Genomic DNA, 10,076 nt, shown 5'->3' with positions numbered 1-10,076 from the left:
CAATTCTTCAAAGAGTTAGACAGAACAATTTGCAAATTCATCTGGAATAACAAAAAACCCAGGATAGCTAAAGCTATCCTCAACAATAAAAGAACTTCAGGGGGAATCACTATCCCTGAACTCAAGCAGTATTACAGAGCAATAGTGATAAAAACTGCATGGTATTGGTACAGAGACAGACAGATAGACCAACGGAATAGAATTGAAGACCCAGAAATGAACCCACACACCTATGGTCACTTGATTTTTGACAAAGGAGCCAAAACCATCCAATGGAAAAAAGATAGCATTTTCAGCAAATGGTGCTGGTTCAACTGGAGGGCAACATGTAGAAGAATGCAGATCGATCCATGCTTATCACCCTGTACAAAGCTTAAGTCCAAGTGGATCAAGGACCTCCACATCAAACCAGACACACTCAAACTAATAGAAGAAAAACTAGGGAAGCATCTGGAACACATGGGCACTGGAAAAAATTTCCTGAACAAAACACCAATGGCTCATGCTCTAAGATCAAGAATCGACAAATGGGATCTCATAAAACTGCAAAGCTTCTGTAAGGCAAAGGACACTGTGGTTAGGACAAAATGGCAACCAACAGATTGGGAAAAGATCTTTACCAATCCTACAACAGATAGAGGCCTTATATCCAAAATATACAAAGAACTCAAGAAGTTAGACCGCAGGGAAACAAATAACCCTATTAAAAAATGGGGTTCAGAGCTAAACAAACAATTCACAGCTGAGGAATGCCGAATGGCTGAGAAACACCTAAAGAAATGTTCAACATCTTTAGTCATAAGGGAAATGCCAATCAAAACAACCCTGAGATTTCACCTCACACCAGTGCGATTGGCTAAGATCAAAAACTCAGGTGACAGCAGATGCTGGCGAGGATGTGGAGAAAGAGGAACACTCCTCCATTGTTGGTGGGATTGCAGACTGGTAAAACCATTCTGGAAATCAGTCTGGAGGTTCCTCAGAAAATTGGACATTGAACTGCCTGAGGATCCAGCTATACCTCTCTTGGGCATATACCCAAAAGATGCCTCAACATATAAAAGAGACACGTGCTACACTATGTTCATCGCAGCCTTATTTATAATAGCCAGAAAATGGAAAGAACCCAGATGCCCTTCAACAGAGGAATGGATACAGAAAATGTGGTACATCTACACAATGGAATATTACTCAGCTATCAAAAACAACGAGTTTATGAAATTCGTAGGCAAATGGTTGGAACTGGAAAATATCATCCTGAGTGAGCTAACCCAATCACAGAAAGACATACATGGTATGCACTCATTGATAAGTGGCTATTAGCCCAAATGCTTGAATTACCCTAGATCCCTAGAACAAACGAAACTCAAGACGGATGATCAAAATGTGAATGCTTCACTCCTTCTTTAAATGAGGAAAAAGAATACCCTTGGCAGGGAAGGGAGAGGCAAAGATTAAAACAGAGTCTGAAGGAACACCCATTCAGAGCCTGCCCCACATGTGGCCCATACATATACAGCCACCCAATTAGACAAGATGGATGAAGCAAAGAAGTGCAGACCGACAGGAGCCGGATGTAGATCGCTCCTGAGAGACACAGCCAGAATACAGCAAATATAGAGGCGAATGCCAGCAGCAAACCACTGAACTGAGAATAGGTCCCCTATTGAAGGAATCAGAGAAAGGACTGGAAGAGCTTGAAGGGGCTCGAGACCCCAAAAGTACAACAATGCCAAGCAACCAGAGCTTCCAGGGACTAAGCCACTACCTAAAGACTATACATGGACTGACCCTGGACTCTGACCCCATAGGTAGCAATGAATATCCTAGTAAGAGCACCAGTGGAAGGGGAAGCCCTGGGTCCTGCTAAGACTGAACCCCCAGTGAACTAGTCTATGGGGGGAGGGCGGCAATGGGGGGAGGGTTGGGAGGGGAACACCCATAAGGAAGGGGAGGGGGGAGGGGGATGTTTGCCCGGAAACCGGGAAAGGGAATAACACTCGAAATGTATATAAGAAATACTCAAGTTAATAAAAAAAAAAAAAAAAAAAAAAAAAGAAAGGTGAGGCAAGCCGGGATCTCAACAGTCTTTGGCCAAAGAAGTGAGAGCCCACAGGGCAGAGCAAGGCAAAGCAGAGCCAGGCAGAGCAAAGTGAAGCCCTGCCAGTCAGCAAATAGGCCTTGCGCATGTGGGACTGGTGGCAGCAGTGCTTGCCCTTGCTCTCCTGGTGGTGCAGAACACCTGCCTGGATGTGGGGAAACTCACAGTGGCTTGTCCTCCAGCTGCAACTGCCAGTGCTTGGGGAGGGGGGAGTTGAAGATGCTCCCATGATCCTCCGATTTCTGGCCCACTTTGTCCACGGTTGTCCATGTTCAAGGCTGTGGTCAGCCCCTCCAGAAGCCCCGAGGACAGGTAGAGCAAGCACAACTGGCCAGCAACCACCATGGGCATCTGCGGTGGGACCCAGGCCAAGTAGCCACAGAGGCGCACCAGGCAGCCAGGCACCAGCCCCAAGCCTGTGCATACTGAGGCCAATGACACTCCACTAGTCCCTCCCACCATGCACATCCCACCCCTGGTAGGCAAGATCTCTCTGTCCAGGGCTTCCCCCAGACCTCCAACTACCACCAGCTCAATGAGCCTTTACTTAATTCTTGTTAACCATAATGGCTTGTCATAAAAGGTCATTGGGAAAGTCAATGATGAGATGAAAGCCTTAAAAGAAAACTAGAGAGACTTACAGAAATGAAGAAGAAAGCTCTCTTCCCAGTAGGAGCCTGGCAGTCCCAAGCTCAGGGCACCTCATGTCCAGTCTTGAACCCAGCATGCATTGTTGTGGAGAACCTGCCTGCTTAAGGACCTGGCTTCCCACTCATTCTCCTGAGATGATGACTTTAATTCTTTTAATTTTTACTGGTTATTTTCTTCATTTCCATTTCATGTGTTATCCCCTTTTCCAGTTTCCTTTCTCCACAAAGCAGAGTCCAGCTCACAAGCCTGAGCAGCTGCAGCCATAGTGCACCATGGGGGATCCTGGGGCAGACTGTTTCATCACCAAGATCCTGTGGACCCACAGGGGATGCATGACCTTAAAGGAACTGCAGAGTAGGATCAGGCTCCAGAGGCAGAGCTCTATGAGCTGCTGGGCAAGACTGCTTATTCCTATTGGAGACTGGAGATCAGGCAGGGATCATGCTGTAGGTGGCGGCTACTACTGAAGCCTGTGGCTTCAATCTCAAGTGCATCCAGGGACCATGCTACAGATTGCCCAAGCCTCTGCAAGCTCAAACTTCTGGGACAGAGTCATTATGCAAAATCCCAGAGAAACCTCTGCAAATATCCACACCAAGTTTTTAGGAACAGAGCTTCCAGGTCCTGAAGAATCATGAGCTTTCTGGGCTTAACCAAGAGGAGCCGGCCTTCTTCCTGGTACAGGGGGATTCTTTTCTCCTGCAAAAGTTACTACAAAGGAGACAGCCACAAACAGATCTGCTTGAAGCCACAGCCATGCAAGAGAGTCCAAGTCTGTGAGCACTTCACCCAGGCCAACTGCCGTTACCTCAATTGTCTCAGGTCTCATGACCTGTTGGACAGGAAGGTGCTGACCTCCGTGACTGAGCACGGGCTGAGTTCTGATGGGGTCCAGAACATCCAGGACATCTGCAACAACAAACACATTAGGAGGAGACCCACTGGCATGAGAGCTCCCCATGAACATCATAGCAGCAGGGCACACAGAGACAAAAGCAAAAGCAGAGACTGATTCCTTCCAAACAGTCTAGGATTTCTCTCCCATGTCTCATTTTGGCATCTGGTTCACTTTGTCCAGATGTCACCAGCTGTAAGGATTCCCTGGAGGATGTGTCTATAGCTGTCACTCAGGAGGTCAAGAACCTGGGGACCCAGGACTCTGCACAGCTTTCCTTGGTCTCATCTAAGGCTGCTGGTGTCTGAGGACCCAGTCACATGAGAGCAAGCCAGAGGTTTTCTGAGAATGGACATCTGGATGGCTTCTTTTCTAGAAATCCTACTGATTCTTTGTAAGCTCCTGCCTCCTCTGCTGGCTTTCTTCTTGCTGCAGCAAAAAGAGATGAGTCCATGTCCATGAGAACAGGCATGCCTTCTGGACACCGCATGGAGGTCAAGGGAAAGAATGAGGCTCCAGACATCGATTACATCCCATTTTAAATGGTTCTATTGATGGGGTGACAATGGAAGAAGCAACAGACTCAGGAATTCTAGGTAAAAGGAGAAACTCAGGGAAGGAGTTTGGCAATGTTCCTTCTCTTTCAATTCAGTGGAATAATTGAAGCACTATTGTTATTGGGTCTTCATTAAAAGTCTGGTAGAAAGGATGCATTAAAGCCATGTGGCCCTGATTATTATTATTTTTAATTTTTGGAGTGGCAGCCTTTAATGACTGTATCTATTTTCTTATGGGAATTATTCATTACCTTCCCAGATCTGTATTTAACTTGGTATTTGTTATCTGTTAGAAAAATCACCAGTATCAAATAGATTTTTCACTTTTCTGTAGTAAAGGCCTCTGAAGTAAGCCCTAATGATTGTTGAATTCACTCAGTGTCCTTTGTTATATCCCCCTTTTCATTTCTGATTTGGTACTTTAGATATAGGCTCTGTGGTTTGTCTGTCTTGTGGATCTTCTCAAAAAAAAAAAAAAAAGCCAGCTCTTGCTTTGCTTGGCTCTTTGTATCATTCTCTTTGTTTGTAATTGATTGATTTTAGTTCTGAGTTTATTTCCTGCCATCAAATCCTACCAGACTCTCTATGGGATGAGGCTTTGCCTCACCTTGGTAACAGCAGCATGTGATACATGAAGCTTTTGCTGCTCTCTGTAGTGGGGACGACGTCACAATTTCACTGAAAACCATGCACAGCCTCGTTTTAGACTGTATTAAAGTAGCCCACGATTTCAGTGCTCCCTGCAAGGTGCCATGAGACAGTAGTAACATGAGTCTGCCTGCACCTCGACAGTTTTCACTAGGGACTTCTGAGTGATTTTATGAAAATTTATAGTGAGTTCATGGATGAACATGCACAAACACAAACGCACACACACACTTTACTGACATGGTGCACATTCTTTCCACACAAAGAAGAAAGTGAGTATTAATGAAAACACACCAATAAAGGAATTGATGGACGAGGTTGTGGGGAAGCTGGGGCTTAGAGTTATTTAAAGGCCCTGTGCAGGCTCTCCTTCTGTTGGAGGCTAAACTTCAAGTGCAATGGGGTTCTTTATTTTCTTTCTGTATAGCACACAGAGCTAGGGTGGAAACTAGTTTTTGAGCATATTTGGCAAGTACTAGAACACTGAATTAATTCCTAGGGCTGGAACCCTATTAATGTTCTACAGAATTACAGGGCAGGCTGGATGAAGACTCTCAGCTGACAATGTGGACATCTCAAGACAGGCACTGGACAATGACTGACAGACTTGTATGAAGACTGGAAATGTTTGGCTATCTCAGAGGAAAAGAAGGCCCCTCCGACTACACTGTACTCTAAGGACAGTTTATTCAGGTAAGGGATGACATGAACTATTGTCTCATGTCACAGATGTCAGCACAAAATATCCTAGGTATTGTATGCCAATGGTAGCATTAACAGAACAAATCACACAGTGCTGTGAAGATATAGAATATGACTATATGTAGCAAGAACCAGGCCTCTTCTAGTTTCTAAGATAATACCTGAGAACCTCAAATATAGTAATAATGTGATAATGTGGTATAAGTCTAGTTACAACTAGTTTCTATTGTGACACAGATGACTCTTTTTGTGTCATGGTCAGCTTATAATGAATGACTAGACCTAAGCATGAGAATAACCAAATACTACATTGCTTCTCTAGCTGCTGAGCTTTTAAAAGATCTGGTGTGACAGCAAGCTTTTGTGGACATCTGGATTATTCCTTCTGTACTTTAACTCTCTAAGTCAACCCCACTCTGAGTAAGTCAGTTCCATTCCATAAGTTGGAAATCAGTCAACTGGAAAAAAAATACTTTCTCAATACAAACACAGATTGGCCATGGAAAAAGGGCAGCTTGAACTGTCCCACCTAGGTCCTGGGCTTGCACAGGCCTGCTCTCCAAAAGAAACGTGTGTTCACAGCTGCAGGCTGCATTCACTATGGATGCTCTTGAGGTTCCTCCCTAAACTGCTTAGATTAAGATAATTTTGTTGCCATCTATCAAAAGAATTCATTATGCCAAACTGGCCTTTCTTCTGAATCTTCTGTTCTGTGGGCAGGGCAAAATCTCCAGCAACCCTCACAGCAATGTGGGCTGCCAATCTGGGACTCAGAATTATACCAGTGCAAACCAAGAACAGGGCAACTGGAAGAGACCTCATTGGGTTGTAGGAACCTCCTGTTCTGAGTCACTTCTCAGAAGGGGCACTTTGCTCTAACTCCTCCATGAGACCCAACCAGTACTGGGGCTGGAGGCTCCTTAGGTGTGGCAGCTCTGAGCTGGGAGGGGGAGCTGGCACACTGACAGGGAGAAGCCTGTTTTCACAACTGATCTGGATCTGAGGAGCAGGTGCTTTTAAAGAAGCATGTGAGAGTATCTCCTGCAGGAGAGCTCACTCTGCAGGGAAAGTCACACAGGACAGGGAAAAGTGGCTTCCCAACTCCCACAGATCCTGTGACCCCAGGGAGGGCACCAGATGGTCCAAGAGTTTGAGAAAAGCCTGCATTTGCCTGAAAGACTTCCCTCAACCATAAGTCCCACCCCTGTCCCAGACTCACACCTGAGGATCAGCAAAGCCTGGCACCTGCTGGGGTCCCCACAAACTGAACCCAGAATGGAGAACTGCGGGAAAGCACTTTGGGAGAGGGGGGAGACACAAGTCTCTGGGGCCAGGCCTGGGGTCTGTCCCTTAGGCTCTCCTCACCTCCGTTAGCCTCCTAGTGCAGAGCGCTGCAAGCCGGGATCTCAAAAGTCTTGGGCTGAAGAAATGGGAGAAGGTAGCAGCAGTGGCGGTGGGGTCCACAGGGGAGTTGAAGACGGAATGGTAGCAAGCAAGCAGCGACGGCTAGGGCTGAGGCCGGGGGGGGGGGGGGGGGCGAAGGAGAGGACGGTGTGGGGGGGTCGGGGCGGGGGCAGGGTAGGGGCAAGGGCAGGCTGGGGGCGGGGGTTGGGACGGGTCTGAGTCGAGGGCGGTGGTGGGACTGGGAGGGGGGATGGGTCGGAGGCATTGTCGAGTGCGGGTGTGAGGCAGGGGCAGGAGCAGGGGCAAGAGCAGGGGCGGGGGCAGGAGCAGGGGCAAGCAGAGCAAAACCCAGCCCTGTCAGCTGGCAGATACCCTCTGGGGCGGGACAGACTCGCCCTGCAGCTCTATTGATGGGGTGACAATGGAAGAAGCAACAGACTCAGGAATTCTAGGTAAAAAGAGAAACTCAGAGAAGGGGTTTGACAATGTTCCTTCTCTTTCAAATCAGAGGAATAATTGAAGCACTATTGTTATTAGGTCGTCATTAAACTTCTGGTAGAAAGGCTGCATTAAAGCCTAGTGGCCCTCATATATATTTTTTAATTTTTGTAGTGGCATCGTTTAAATACTATCTATTTTCTTATGAGAATAATCTTATGAGTTAAATCCCACATTTGGATTTAACTTGGTATTTGTTATCTGTGTAGAAAAATTACCAATATCAAATAGATTTTTCACTTTTCTGTAGTAAAGGACTCTGAAGAAGCCCTAATGATTGTTGAATTCACTCACATGTCTATTGCTTCATCCCCCTTTTCATTTCTGATTTGATAATTTAGGTATTGACACTGTGGTGTGTACTTCGTTTCAGAAAGGGGTTGTTTCTCTTATGGATCTCCTCAAAAAACAGCTCTTGCTTCCTATGACTCTTTGTATTATCCTCTTCGTTTGTAATAGATTTTAGTACTAAGTTTATTTCCTGCCATCAAATCATACCAGACTCTCTGTAGGATAAGGCTTTGCCTCATCTTGGTAACAGCAGCATGTGATAAATGAAGCTTTTGCTGCTCTCTCTCGTGGTGATGACGTCACAATCTCTGTGTAAACCATCCACAGCCTGTTTTTAGGCTGTATTATAGTAGACCACCATTTCAGTGTTACCTGCCAGGTGCCGTGGGACACTAGTAACACACGTCTGCATGCACCTCGACAGTTTTCATTACAGTCTTCTAAGTCATTTTATGAAAATTGATAGTGAGTTCATGGATGAACATACACAAACACCTGCACAGAAACACAAACAAACACAAACTCTCTCTCTCTCTCTCTCTCTCTCTCTCTCTCACTCTCACTCTCTCTCTCTCTCTCACACACACACACACACACACACACACACACACACTTTACTGACATGGTACACATTCTTTGCACACCAAAAATAAAGTGAGCAGTAATGAAAATACACCAATAATGAAGTCAATGGAGGGAGTTATGCAGAAGCTGGGACTTAGAGTTACTTAAAGGCCCTATGCAGGCTCTCCTTTTGTTGGAGGAGAAATTTCAAGTGCAATGTGGTTCGTTATTTTCTTTCTCTAAAGCACACAGGCTATGGTGGAATGTAGGGCTTTGACCATGTTTGGAAAGTACAATCACACTGAATTAAATCCTAGGGCTGGAACCCTATTAATCTTCTACAAAATTACAGAGCAGGCTGGATGAATACTCCCAGGAGACAATGTGGACATCTCAAGACAGGCACTGGACAATGGCTGAAGACTTGTCTGAAGACTGGAAATATTTTGAAAATTCAGAGAGAAAAAAAAGGCCCCTCTGACTACACCGTACTCTAAGGACAGTTTATGCAGGTTAGGCATGGCATGAACTATTGTCTCATGTCACAGATGTCAGCACAAAGTATCCAAGGTATTGTATGCCAATGGTAGCATCAACAGAACAAGGCACACAGTGTCATGAAGACATAAATTATGAGTTTGTGTAGCAAGACCCAGGCCTCCTCCAGGGTCTTAGATAGTAACTGAGAACCTCAAATACGGTAGTGATGTGATAGTGTGGGGGTGAATCTAGTTACAACTAGCTTCTATTGTGACACAGATGACTCTTTTTGTGTCATGGTCAGCTTATAATGAGAAGAAGACCTAAGCATGAGAATAACCAAATACTACATTGCTTCTCTAGCTGCTGAGCTTTTAAAAGCCCTGGTGTGACAGCCAGCATTTGTGGACATTCTGGATTGGTCCTTTTGTACTTTAACTCTCTGAGTCACCTCCACTCTCAGTAATTTAGTTCAATTCCATAAATTGGAAATCAGTCACCTGGAAAAAATACATTCTCAATATGATCCCAGATTGGCCATGGAAAAAGGGTAGCTTGAACTGTCCCACCTAGGTTCTGGGCTTGCACAGGCCTGCTCTCCAACAGAAACCTGTGTTCACAGCTGCAGGCTGCATTCACTATGGATGCTCTTGAGGTTCTTCCCTAAACTGCTTAGATTAAAATAATTTTCATGCTAACTATCAAAAAACTCATTATGCCAATCTGGCCAACAGGAAGCTAATTTCTATTCTGTATTTTGTCAGATGTGCAAAATACATATGGTCATCATTGATAATAGGTGAAAGATCTGCTCTAATATGGACACTAAGTGGTGCTGGAGGATGATCCTGACCCACAATGAGGAGTGGGAACACCAGAGCCCTGTAGGGATGGCTGGCAAGCTAACACATTGAGCATGCACAGCTCAGTAAATTTCCTGTGAATACACATCTCCTGAGATCTCTCTATTTGATTGGAGGTGATCCTGTCCACCTAATACAGTACATGATGTGGAAGGACAAAAGCACCTGCAGGAGCTGTGGTGATGACTCACAGGATAGAGCATCTGCTGCTCTCTCAGAAGAACCACATGGACCCTAACAATTGGGTAAAGCATGTCAGTGATTACTTCATAAAGTGTGTGTCCGAGAAACAGCCACATTATCCACACAAAAGACACTGTCACACTGGGTACCCCTTGGTGACTTTGAATTCACTTATTAGCCCAGGATCCATGGAACATGCAGAGATCCATCTGTAGCTGTCAGTTCTAAGTCCACAGGAG

The 10,076-nt window shown here is 45.4% G+C and overlaps 1 pseudogene; it reads left to right on the top strand.

The window, feature by feature from the left end:
- Positions 1–3,024: 3,024 nt before the first annotated feature.
- On the top strand, positions 3,025–4,563 carry LOC134483595 (zinc finger CCCH-type antiviral protein 1-like; annotated as a pseudogene).
- The last annotated feature ends 5,513 nt before the right edge of the window (positions 4,564–10,076 follow it).

This window comes from Rattus norvegicus, chromosome 19 (assembly GCF_036323735.1).
Source record: "Rattus norvegicus strain BN/NHsdMcwi chromosome 19, GRCr8, whole genome shotgun sequence".
NCBI lineage: Eukaryota > Metazoa > Chordata > Mammalia > Rodentia > Muridae > Rattus > Rattus norvegicus.
Note: the sequence above shows the minus strand (reverse complement) of the source record. Positions and strands in the feature narration are given on the sequence as shown.